The sequence below is a fragment of the Homalodisca vitripennis genome, chromosome X (assembly GCF_021130785.1).
Source record: "Homalodisca vitripennis isolate AUS2020 chromosome X, UT_GWSS_2.1, whole genome shotgun sequence".
NCBI classification, from domain to species: Eukaryota; Metazoa; Arthropoda; class Insecta; order Hemiptera; family Cicadellidae; genus Homalodisca; species Homalodisca vitripennis.
Window position 1 is genome coordinate 103,678,200 of NC_060215.1, and position 14,337 is coordinate 103,692,536.

General features: G+C 35.1%; 1 protein-coding gene across 3 annotated transcripts in view; it reads right to left on the bottom strand.

The window, feature by feature from the left end:
• The window catches only part of LOC124369766, a 56,768-nt gene extending 42,632 nt beyond the window's left edge, over positions 1-14,136 (bottom strand). Inside the window, exon 1 of one of the 3 annotated variants that reach the window (XR_006923081.1) lies at positions 13,846-14,119. The gene's annotated coding sequence lies outside the window, so the exon portion shown is untranslated. Of the gene's footprint in view, positions 1-13,845 lie in introns of all 3 variants that reach the window. The other 2 variants (XM_046827847.1, XM_046827846.1) reach the window with 2 other exon arrangements.
• Positions 14,137-14,337: the final 201 nt, after the last annotated feature.

The following is a 14,337-nucleotide window of genomic DNA, read 5'->3' on the forward strand; positions in this document are numbered from 1 at the left end:
CTTCCCTCTAGGCCTTGATTTTGAGAGGGGACATGCAATGTCTAATGCTCTCCTTACAATGGCATGAAATGAGTTATATGCTTCTTCAGCATCTTGGGCATTGTGTACACTGTCCCAGCTTTCTGTGATAAGTTCCATTTTTAGATTATCTAGGTTTCGCTTGCTGAAATTCCTCTTGAAGGAGTTTTCCTGTTTTTTAACTTTATTCCCTTCATACTGCACCTTGCAAAGTTGGCCGGTGTGGTCAGATAATCCGCTTTGTATGATACTGTAGCTAATATTGTCTTCAGGTACATTTGTGCAGATGCAGTCAATTGATGTTGCAGTGGTACTGGTCGTTCTTGTTGCTGGGAGTGGTAGACGCTTGATCCCAAATGTTGATAGTTCTTCTTCAAATAAGTCGTTATCTTGGTTTGCTGTCAATCTATTAAAATTAACGTCACCCATTAAAATAATTTGTCTTGCATCTGCCCGAAATGTTGAAAGAATTGCTGACATGACCTCTATAGCTTGTTTGGTGTTTCCTCCTGGAGGTCGATAGAGGCCAAGTAGATGGAAGGAGCATTGTTTAGTGCCAATTTTTGCCATGGCTGCCTCACAGAGGAGTTCCATGGAGTGGTTTTTTTATGTCTAGCATTTCTACACAGATATCTGCGGTTTCGTCAATGTAGATGGCAACCCCTCCTAATTTGTGTTGTTCTCTGCAAAAGTCTGTTATTAATTTGTAGCCATTGACTTTTGTTAAGAGCAAGGTTTCGGAGCTTAACCCGTGTTCAGTCAGAATTATAATTGTAGGCTGGAGGGTTCTTAAGAAATGATTTAGTCTTTCTATTTTGTTGGTTAGGCCTCTCACGTTTTGGTGCAGTATACTTATTGTTGAGGTTTCACTTGAGCTTTTAGTGCTGTATTTGGTTGGAAAGCCTGATTTGTTGTGCGTAGAAAAATTCTTGTTCTGTAACGTTGTTTTTTGTATTGAGCCTGCTGTAAAAAATTATTAGGGGTTGTCATGGCTGTACTATTGTCTGGAACATTATCTGGTTTTTCGTCTATTTCTGGAGTCATATTTTTATTTTCTGGGACAATTTTGGGAGCTCCTTTATGGTCGTCCATAGTCTTCTTGAAGTTGGAAAAGCTCTTTACGAAGAATTCTTCAAGAGTCTCACCTTCTCCTAGTTTGTGGGCTGTTACAGGAACCGGTCGATTGAAAGTAATTTTTGTTGTGTCATTTGCCTCTTGGTTGTCCTTATTTTTGTCAGTTTGAGAATTGCAAATAAGTTCTTGACTCTCTCTTTGGTTCAGGTTAGTGCATTTCGCTTTGGGGGTAGTCCTTTTTTTGTATTTAGCTGCTTGCAGGGAGATACTAAATACATTCCTCTTCATCCCAGTACCTACTTTCCTCCTTGGGGATGGAATATGCTGTACTGAGGGGGTCAGTGTCACTTTAGGGGAAATATTATTTTTTGTTGCAATTTCAGATGGTGGGGTTTTGATTGCTAACTCTAACTGACATAGTTTTGTTTTTATTTCCGCTAGTTCAATCAATATAAATGGTGTACTTTGCGTGTTTTTTGTTAGGTCATTTACTGGAGGTGTAGTTTGCATACAGGAGTCTTTGTAAGTTTTATTTATCCCTTCATGTCCATCAATTTTCTTTTGCAACCTGAAAATAGTTTTTTCTTGCTGGTCAAGCTTTCTTAGATGACTGTCAATAAGTTGATTTAACTTACGGTCATGCTCTTCAAAAATGGCTTGAGATTCTTGACGTAGTTGTTTTTCCTTATTTAGCTGGTCTTGTGATGCGGCATTCTGTTGTAATAAAATTTCAATTCTGTCTATGTGTTTTTTTTCCTCAATTTCCAACTCTTCCAATTTCCCTTCCACTATTGTTAATCTGGTTTCTAACTTAAATTTTTCTTCTTTTAGAATTTTGTTTTCTTCTAGTAAGGCCGAACCTATTTTGGCAGCCATCTGCAATTTGTGGTCATCGTTATTTGACTCTTCTAATAAATTATTTTCAATTAGGCTACATTCAAGTTCTTTAATGGGGCTATTTAATACCTCTGAGCTATTCATGCGTATTTGGGCGTGACAGTTATCCTTGATACAGGAGGTTTCCAGTGCGTGAGAGCCCAATAGGTGATTTGTGTTTTGTACTGGGTGAGACATGCTGCAGTTTTTGCACCTATATGATGAAATTTCTTCCTTTGAGAGTTTTTTCAACTGTCCGTCCGAGATGTGAACACATCCACCATGGAACCAGAAACCGCAGGGACCAGTACATTTAATGCTGGAGTATTTTGCTCCAATACTACAGACACCACATGGATATTTTGGGTTGTTTGATTTGTCTTTTGGCATTTTGAGCAACTATTTAATTAATATTTATTATTATTTATAATTTATATATTTATAATAGTGTTATTAAGATAAGGTAATAAAACTAATAGTGTATGTATAGATATTAAATAAAACAAGAGAAGTAAAAAAATTATTTCTGTTCAGAAAATATTAATTTTAAATAATTAGTCACAATAGTAGCTAGCAAAAATTAGTTGCCTTCACTGTGATTTGAACCAGGAATCTCAAGTTTATGAATACAGTACTCTACTGCCTGAGCTATACTGCTCTTATCAGAGAGGCTGCAGATAAGATAACAAGGCTTGTCAGTTTGACAGTGCTGTTAGTTGCTAGCATGTTATTGGTAGCATGTTATCACGGGAATGTCCAAAACTGAATTAAACGTTTTGCTACAGCTGACTGACAACTCAAGTTAACCTTTGCTTAATGGCAGATATTACAAACTGCCTGTTACTACTGGTGTCATATTAGTAGTCCACTTCCTGTCAATTTTAATTTAGTTTATTAATTATTATTTTATCTTTTTCTCAAATTAGTTTCTAAATGATAAATTTCATTTAAATTATGAGTGTTCCAATTCAATTCCAAACTGTGGACTCTCCTAAAATATTATAAATTACTATTAAAATATTGTTTACAACCATGTGGTTTTATCTTCTAGAATTGTAAGCAATATATTTCCAATTAAATTTATTATATAGTTTATGATAAATTAGAACTTGATTTATAAGTAGAGATTTTATACTTATGTCAAACTTTTAATCCACTTTGAATAATTAAAAAACTTATTATAAACATAAAATTTGAATAAACTGTCACATTCACTGTTTACTGTCACTCAAGTCACTCACTTTCAGTTGGTTAGAGTATAACCAGGTATTCTTGATAACATAATTTGGTTTGACATTTTAGTTTCTTTAGTCTAGATAATCATGAGTATTAATGATTCGACTGTGGTGGTGGCCACTTAATATACTGCAGCTGTACAATAAGTTGTGAGATGGTTTCAACATCTTAGTTACTAGAAAGTCAGCAAACAACAATGTTTAAGCTGCGATCGCATTTGTCTCATTTTGCAAAACAAGCCTAGAACATACGACGCCGTTAAGAAAAGCTTTCGTAAAATTGTGATGAAAGCAAGAAAGAAGAACTAACCGCAAAAAGTATATTGAATTTTTAAAATCAGTTTACAGCGATACAAATTCTGTTTTTCAGTGATACTAAGATGCATATATTTTCTCATCACATTTAATTATATATATAAAATATTAGATAGACACTGTTCCGTGCCGCCGGGAATCAGTTGTATAGGCCTAATGTTTGACCTGAAATCATCTGAATAAAACTCAAATTGAGGTTAAAAGTTATCTTCACTACTAAAAGAAAAATCTAAGAGACCTTCATTATCAGATGGCAGATTACTACCAACACTATAAATATCACTATTGAATCTAATTCATTTTCACTAACTCAGTGTAGCATATCTCGTAATTCACTTGACCTGTCTAGTTTTCCATCATGCAGGACATTATTTACTAAGAGTAAAAAGTAATAGACATGCTTTGAAGAAGAAACTACATACACCAACCTAGGCCTATTTCAAAACCGGTTAGGTTCAAAACAATTCTTTCACCGGGAAAACACCAACACTTACATAAAGTTGAAACAAAAATAAACAGTGACACAATAATATTTTGTCACTCACACAATCAAACAACTATGTTTATCATTTTTCATATAATAAATCAAATTTGACCATTGAAATAAATGTTTTACGAACAAACAAGAAGGGCAACTGGCCATGGTAACTACTGGAAAATCCAAGATGGCGGACTAACTAAACTCAGTGTTTTTTAGCTCCCATAAATAAGTGCATTTTTTAGTGTAAAACTACCAAGGACATACTTGGACTTCAAACAACATCAATTTAGAAGTACTGTAAGTCTTTTCTACAAAATATCTCAACAAGAAACATTATTTATATCAAGAAACAAGCACTAGTAAGATGACAATTGAAACCATCTCTACTGTAAGCTGACTCAGTGTAACACAAGTTTGATCATATCACTGAATAAATAACAATTAACTAAGCATACAAGCATTTAAAAATCAACAAGCCTGACTTATTTTATCAGGGAAAACACTTTTTAATTAATTACGAAATATCAACAGGAAAGTACTGAAACATATGTCAATCACTGACGTCACAGCCAAAAGAAACACAATACTTCCAACTCAGCTCCAACAAGTGACATACTTAGAGTGTTAACTGACACCTGCTGACAATGCAACCAGCGAAACCGACCTCAGACACTAATACCATATGGCAGCATTCTTTCTACCGTCAATAATACATTTAAAGAGCAAGATTTTTTATAGTCATTCCAATAAGTAGACAAATAATTAAATCTGTACTGCAATTTCAGACCAAATTACCATGAATAATTCTGAAAAAGTAACAAAGTACCCCTGTGGTGTGTGCTCTATTGGAGTCAAATATTCGGCTATCAAGTGTACAGGTCACTGTCACAACTGGTTTCACTGGAAATGTTTAAGTGGGCCAGAAATAAATTTTTTTAAAAATTTAAACAAGTTGACTAAAGAGGAAACTGACACTTGGAAATGTAAAATCTGTAGAGAAGACTTTGTAAAACTGACCAGGTAAATAAAAATGACAGTTCTACATCTACCACTGTGACATTTGTCGAAGAGTACTCTCCAACCTCTGCCAGGTCTTATACAAATAGGACGGACTATCCTGAGGTGGATAAAATCAACGAAAAAATACAAAGCTTAGACAACCTTGATGACTTTGATCTAGAAACCTCACTTTCACTTGCTGCTGAAGCAGGAAATGCCCTTCTAACCGAAAATGAAAAACTCAAACTAACATTAAGTGACCTAAAATTAGAGGTTTGTGTGCTCCAGAATCGAATAAAAACTTTAGAAAAGTGAAACCTACGCACTCAACCTGGAAGATCATCTAAGCATGTCGGAGGAAATCTCAACAACATTGACACTAAAAAAATCAGGACCTAGAAAAAGAACTCGCCTACATAAAAAGGATACTTGATGAGGAACGAGCATTGAGAGAAGATTTAATTCTCCAAGCAGAGAGCGAAAAAACTCACATAAACAATAAAGTTCAGGAACTAAAAACAAAAAATAAAGAAATCTCTTCAAAAAAAGATTCAGAAATATTTCTTTTAAAGGAAAAAGCAAGATCACTGGAGGTAAGCCTGGTAACTGTACAAACCTCATCCAGGAAAATGGAGGCTGAAGTAGAAGCATTCACAATAAAACTAGCAAGGAACGAAGAAAGAACCAAATCATATCTTCCATCCTTTCTTAACAAAATTTCAAAATCATACAACCCCCAAGCTCTTTTAAATACTACAAGCACAGCAAATCATCCCCTCAACATGAAAAATACAGAATTCAATCGTATTTCTAGCCTAAATTCTAGTGACACCATAGATAGGACCCAAAATTCTACGCCAGGAGTGAGCCAAACCTGCAGCCAAAAACTGAACCCTATTTTGACTAACTTTAGGACTGCTGACACCCAAAATTCTATGCCAGGAGAGAGCCAAACCTGCAGCTAAGAACTGACCAACTTCAAGACTAGTGACACCCAAAAGGATCCCCCACGAGCCAGGCAAATCAGCAACCAAAAACTTAACAGTACACTGACTAACCCCTACAGACATAATACGCCTCAAACGCCATACTTAACAAAATATATGCAACAATCAAACTTCAATTAAAAGGAAGAATAATCATTTTAGCGTCTCATTACAAGTTGCTAAAAGAATGACACAGAATACTGACAAGTTTGTTATTGACAAACAGCACAAACAAACTACGCAATGTTTCCTGACACCAACCACTAAATCTAGTTTTAGTAAAGGGCCTCCACACACTGCTAAGCTTCTAGGAGAAAAAGGAACCTATGAAGAGTTCTTTGAAAGAGAGATCAAGAACTACGATACAGACTTATGGAAACGGACTTCTTTTTTAGAACGAACAACCCTAACTGTCTGCAAGATGAAACCATAACTACGTTTCTTTCAAACAAGAAAGGGCACAGCAGAAATTGACATTACTCAATCAGAACGTACAGAAACTTGAAAATAAAACGGACCGTCTTGATCAGGTCTTAAGTGAAAAAAGCCCTATTATACTAATACTCACCGAACATGGTCTAAAAGAGGCCGAATTAAAAGCTACAGGACTACCAGGATATTGTTTATGGGTACAAAATGTAGTGTGACTGTTTTCTTGTTTCACTGAACGATGGCAAATGTCCGGAAAAATCCTGTTTCCCTCACGATATTGTTTGGTTTAACACTACTGCAGAACTCAACATGCTTATAGAGGTGTAGGTATATTCCTAAAGGAAAATGCTACTTTACAGTTAGAACCAGTAATTGCTGAAGTTAACAGTAAATAGAGGGATGAAAGAAACTCAACCAATGAAACTGGTTTCGGCAGGAAGAGAAATAATCAAGCCTGATGAAATTGCTGAAGAATTTAACACCTACTTCGCTAGCATAGCAGACAACACATTGAGAGAAGCTACACAGTTAAACTCCAACACAAAAACAGTAATAGCAACACAAACTCCAATTCATCAAAACCTTAGTTTCAATATAACTAATGAAAAAGAGGTAAAAGATATAATATCTTCACTAAAGAATAACAACTCTTGTAATGTTGACGAAATATCAGCTAAATTAGTAAAATACTGTTTAGATGCTATCCTTACACCACTAACAGCTGTAATAAACAAGTCTCTCCAAACTGGTTGTTTCACCTCTGCACTAAAAGAAGCTAAGGTGTACCCAAAGCTGAAAAAAGGTTAAAATCCCAAACTGGAAATTACCGGCCAATTTCAATAATTCCCACGTTCTCTAAAATAATAGAAAAAATCGTATTGAAAAGACTGATGACCCACTTAATGGAATTTGACATTTTAACAAAAAGCCAGCATGGAATCATAAAAGGAAAATCCACAACCACAGCAGTGACCGACCTCATTGAATTTATTATCAATCACCTTGACAACAATAATTTTACGACAGCTATACTGCTTGACTACTCAAAGGCTTTGACTGCATAGGGCATAAAATCATCTTAGACAAGCTAGAAGGGCTGGGAATAAGGGGCACTGCAAATAACTGGTTTAAGAGCTACTTGACAGGGCGGAGTCAACTGGTAGAGCTGAGCCACATAAGTAATGGAGTAATACAGACAGTTAGATCAGCCCCACGTTCAATAACCAGAGGTGTTCCACAGGGGTCCGTGCTTGGTCCTGTTCTGTTCATACTCCTAACAAACGATTACCTGACTACATAAAAGATCACAGCTTTGTTGTTATGTATGCCGATGATACAACCCTACTCCTTCAAAGTGACTCCCCAGAGGACCATATCATAAAGGCATACATAGCTCTAAACATGACATTTGACTACTGTTTCTCAAATGACCTAGTTGCAAACACTACCAAAACAAAACAAATTAATTTTGGAAGAAGAGGAGAACAAGTTCCTGTTTTACCAGACCCAAGGTATGAAGAGGAGACAGTGCTTCTTGGCCTAACTATAGATTCTAAACTAACCTGGGGTCCACACATCGGCACCCTTTGCAAAAAGTTGAACACTGCCTTATATGTGTTGAAAAGAATAAAAAACATAAGCAACAAGAAGACGGCAAAAACTGCCTATCGTGCTCTCATGGAAACCCACCTGAGCTATGGAGTCGTTGTGTGGGGTGGTACCTCAGCTTTAAATCTTAAGAGAGTATTAACAGTTCAAAAATCAGCTGTGAGATGTTTAGCCAATCTGGATCATCGAGACACCTGCAGGCCTGCGTTCAAACACCTCCGAATCAAGACTGTCACAGCAAACACTTTTCTCCTTGTAGACAAGTTTGGACTCCCAAGAGAAACCCGACTACACAACCATAACACCAGGACGACATTATTTATCCCACCAGTACGACATTGCACAGAACTACATGAACAAAAACCAACGTCTCTGGGGGCACGTCTATTTAACCAGCTTCCAGCAAACTACAGACAGATGACAGGGAAGGAATTGAAGAGGAAACTGGTTGAATGAATATCCTGTGTATACTATTCAAGAATTCACAGAAGAGCTCCAGTTTTAACAAAGACACTAATCACAAACTACAATTGTTCAAATCTGTACTAAAATACTTTATATGACGCATAACTGTTCTCTATGTTCAAGTTAATAAAGAAAATTCTATTCTATTCTAAAGAACAGTTGTTTAGAAGAGTGAATAAGAACAAAAATTGTTTTGTGCTGAGAAAGCAATTCTTCGTCATTTCAATAGTACCTAAATATCGTTAGTTAACTTGATTTTAAATGTTATAACAAATTAATCATTTGACGACCTCATGACGTTCATTTTTGAATGAATGCCACTACAGCGGCGGTCCGTGTCGTTGAAAATTGAACGACTGCCAACTCCAGGGTTAATACAAACACCTGTTTGATGTTTGAAAATTAGTTTCGACAGAAAATACTAATCTTTTTGACATCAGTAACATTAGGTCATTTAGTTATCAAAGTAAATTAAAACAAATTATTTATTGCCACACTTGTTACCAAAACCTGCCTATAATAGGTAAAAATGGTTGTCAAATAGATTTAATTTGTTCTGTATCCTAGTGCAAAATTACTGATTTCAAATCTGCTTTATATTAGTGTATGTGACCAGACGTTAACTAGGAGTTTGTGATGGGCACCTTTTATTTATGTTATGTTTTAAAAAGATATAGTCTGATGAATACAGTAATAAACGTACTATTCTTCCATATAAACATGAACTAACTTATGGGCTGTAAAAAGTTAAACATATCATAAAAATATAACCTATATTATTAACCTATATAAAATAAGGAAAAAATACTATATCACAAGAAATCCAACTCTTGAAGTGTTTACTCGGATAATTTTGTTTTTAAGTTGGCTGCAGTACAAGTGGCCACCACGACAATCAAATCAACTATCGATTACAAATATCTAAACTATTGAATATAAAACACTTGACCTACAGATATTCATAATTAATAATTGCCAGCTGTTTTGATTTTAAAGAAAAACAATAGGGTAGAGTACAATAAACCGACCCGGTGTTTATATTGATTAGTACAATCAACGATACTTAATATTCAATTATCGACTACACATTTATAAATAATATCAACATATCTATCATATATATGTCATAATAACAATCATATTTTAAATTAAAATAATTAATACTATGCTCATAGTGATAATCTTATAAATAATAAATTAGCTCTAACAATCAAACAAACAATTAGAACTGGAAATAGGAAAAACTCATAAATAATAATGAAATTATAACAACATAAACATTTATAACAGGAAATACGAAATATGCGTAATTATTTACTGTGTATCTTTTCTCCTGAGTAGCAATGACTAACCGCTTTCGAGAAATTGTTGAAGCATCTTCTCTAGAAAACCAAACTTCTCTTCTGTACAAATACTCACAGGGATGATCTGCAAGGCTGATATGCAACTATTTAAATTTCGTTTCACAGTCCTACACGAGCTTTCGACTTACCTATAAAAGAAAATATGTTTATCATATGAAAGTGTTTCTAATGTGTTGGTTTTTGTTATTTGGTTTGAGTTTTAATGGATTGTGTTAGAGAAACTGAACTAGTTTATACCAGTTAGTTATTGTTGAAAAATCAGTATCAATTGGTTATATCGAAAGTTATAATTAAGCAATATCGTCTGCCAATATCGATATAAAAAAACCGGGTCTGCTTATCGTACCCTACCCAAACAATATTGTTTAACATTATCTTAGAATCCTATAACATAATATGGTTGGGCATTAATGTGCCTAATTAGTTCAAAAGTTAAGCATGTATATGGTATTTGAGTAATGACTCCTAGAGATGGGAAATACTGTTTTTTGTCAACACCTATTACCAAAATAACATGAAAAAGTATTACATTCCAATAATCTGTTACTGCGGTAAAATATTACCAGCCAATCCACTCTCAGTAATAGCATCATGCTACATGATCTGAGCTTGAATCTAGGTACTATCTTGAAGGATGTTTTTCTTATTTCACCAGAAGTGCAGAGGTGATAGATGCGACCGAAGCCCACACTAATCAAACTTACGTACATCACATAATAACATTTCATAGTTCAATATTTCCATTCCTAGTCTCATTGCTTGCACGAAATAGCCTCGGCTGTTACAGTTTACTAAGTAACCTAATACTAGAAAGACGTTATATGCCAAATCATTCAGCACTGCTGTTAATGAAATAACATGTCTTGCTGGTAACAATTTATCCCAGTAATAGGTTACCACTGAATAATCCTGTTACTGACACCAATACGTTATAAACCAACAGCCCATCTCTAATGATCGCAAGTACAATAGAGATGTACTTAAGTTATTTCAGTCAAAGGTGTCAGACACATTTTTAGTAACAAAAAACTAAATGTTACATTGGTTTTTTTTTATAAAATATACATAGTCTTGGTTTTTATTTATCGCTTAGTTATTAATTTTTTAAGATGTGAAAACAGCTAAATTATATACTATAAATTGAAATACCTATAAGGTAATTTTGTTTCAGTATTTATGTCAAGAATTCAACACTCAAGCAGTGTGAAACTGCCAATAGATTCCATCCATAGAAAGATAAGGTAGAAAATATAGACTTTTAATTGAGAAACTATTCACTCACAACCTCAGAGGACTTCCCCTCCCAGCAACCAGAATGACAAAAACTAGTGCCACTTAAAGTGACTTCATCTGCACAAATATCTCTGATTCAAACATTTTTTTTGCCATATCTGAATCTGGTTTATCAGACCACACTGGACAAACATGCACTATCAAATCCCTTACAGAGAAACCCCCAAAACCAATAGCATGCTTAAAACGGAACTTCTGTACTCGGAACCTGAACACACTAAAACAAACTCTGGAAGGGGAACACTGGATAAATGTAAAAAATGCTGAAGAAGCTTACAAATTCTTCTACGGAACAGTGAGGAGGTCCCTGGACCACTCATGCCCCATCAAAAAAAACATGGCCTGGGACAAAGACCAAACCAAATATATACTATGACATACAAGAAAATCAGTTAAAAGAGCAGTATCTAAACTCCCTACAAGCATATAAAAACTCAGAGTCCACTGGCGATAAAGCCACCATGATTGCCAGGAAGAAAGATTATGACCTCAAATTGAGGAATCTTAAACAATATGTTTCAACTAACCACATAGATCTATCTCAAAATAAATTAAAAGCACTGTGGAAAATAGTAAACTCTGAACGTAGAATCAAACAGCCACAGGAACACAAACTTCAACTAGAAATAGAAGGAAAGGTGAAAAAAATCTTACAACAACAGCAAACCATATTAATTTCTACTTCTCTCAGATAGCTGATCAAACTTTAACCACAAATCTACAATCAGATTACTCATCATGCATGGACACATACCCATGTCAATTCCAGCTTCAACCTGTTAAGATCAGAGATGTAAAATATTCCATAGCAACTTTAAAACCCAAGCTATCATATGGAATTGATGAAATCCCAGCTAAGGCTATAAAATACTGTGTAAATCAACTTGTAAGTCCATTAACAACTATCATCAACAAATCTTCCACCTTCAGCCAGCTCCCATCCTTATAGAAGATCTCAAAAATATATCCCAAACACAAAAAAGGCTCTGTTACAGATGTTAAAAACTACCGCCCTATATCACATATCTGTCTTCTCCAAAATCATAACAAAATTGTTCTAACTCAATTAATGGCATTTCTTACAAAAGAAGACCTTATCAGCCAACATCAACACAGATTCATAAAGGGAAGGTCAACATCAAGTGCAGTTACAAACATTGTTGAGTTTATTATTTACTAACTAGAAGAACGCAAACATGCCTCGGCAGTGTTGCTTGACTACAGCAAGGTGTTCGATTGTCTGGACCACAGTCTTATTCTACGAAAATAATCTGCACTTGGAGTTAAAGGCAGGGCAAATGCATGGTTTGCTAGTTATCTTCGAGGACGAACTCAAATTGTAGAAACTCGGGAAATAACCAATGGGATGAAGAACACACACAAATTAGAGCCTCAGCTGGTAAAGAGAGGAGTACCCCAGGGGTCAGTGCTTGGTCCAGTCTTGTATGTTTTATTCACAAATGACTTCCCTAGCATGATAAAATAAAACACCACGTCTGAATGCATTATGTATTCAAACAACACTACTATACTTTTACACAATAACAGCGCAGAGCAACTCAACAAAGATTTCCTCACCTTACTAATCAGAACAAAAAAATACTGCAACCAAAATTGATTTGGTCCTCAAAACCATGCAAAAACCGTCCGTATCAACTTCAGCCGCAAAACAAAGCCAATAAAAGACCTAAGAAATGTGATAACAGGTTAACAACTTAAGCTACTAGAGATTATACTAGACACAGGCCTAACATGGAAAAACCACATCAATTACTTCTGTAAAAAACTCAGCACTGGTGTTTATGTGGTGGGAAGAATTAGATGGATTGGAGATTTATTAACAGCTAAAACAGTGTACCATGCTATAATGGAGTTGCGTATACGGTATGGCCTTGTTGTTTGGGGAGGGACCTCTGATAGCAACCTACACAGAATATTACTGTTGCAAAAAAGAGCTATAAGGATACTTGCCAACCTTAAACCCTTAGACAGTTGCAGGGAAGCTTTCAGATCGCTTGGGATTTTTACTGTCGTAAACCTCTACATTAAAGCAGTAATCCTGAGGATGAACGAGAGAGATCTACCAAAAGGTACAAGTACCCGCACCTACAACACCAGACGAGAAAGCGACTTCATTCTGTCAGCACAACACACTACCCAGTACACTAGAAAACCATCTTACATCGGCCGGAAACTACACAATTGTCTACCACAATTACTGAAGTCACTGAAGGGAAAGCAACTGAAAACAAAACTACATAAGTGGCTGATAGACAGACCAGCTTACTCCTTGAAGGAATTCCTCGAACTCTAACTACATCAACAACTTATACTCCTGTATAATAATAGTTTTACATCATTTCATGTAATAGCTATCTCATAAGTTCAGACAAACTATTGTATCTAGCTTTAGGTTTATTATTATATATGCCATTGCAATTTCTTGATGAAACTGTAAAGAATATTTTGAATTGAATTGAACTAATCCTCTGACACGAATCCTAACCTGGTTCATAAACTACTCCTAACCTAGAACACTCATGAATATCAATTATTGTAATGGTAGCTGCATATTATACTGCAGCCTATTAGTTTTCAAAAGTTGTGTAAATTTATCAAACTTTTCATACTTAGGCCTACCTAGATATGACTAATTTGTTTATTTACTGTACAATGTAGACAAACAAATGTTTACTCACCTCATTTGTCGTATGCCTACATAACAGATTGAAGATTGCCCTTCAGTTCCTCTAACACAATCTATTAAAATTCAAACCAAATAAAAAACCAACACATTAGAAACATTTTCAATTACTATAAATAAAAACATGGCAAACTAAACTCCCACCTTATATTTTTACTTCGTAGTTCACAACATAAATGTTAGGTTATGTATAACTAAACCAACCCGCGATTTTTTTTTACGCTGTAGCTATATGGCCGGCTACCGTTTGTAGATTAGACAGACTGGCGATGAGTAGTGACGTCAACCGTGACGTAACGAAAGGGAAGCCATAACTGTCACCTTTACACCACTGCCTTAGAAATATAAAAAACACAATTTGTAGACTATTTTTTTAATTACATATTATGCATTGGTAATGTATTGAACGGTAATGTAATAAAAGTGTACACTTAAATAAATAAAAAAGAAGAAATATACAACTAAAAATTAACCATGTACCAGAATC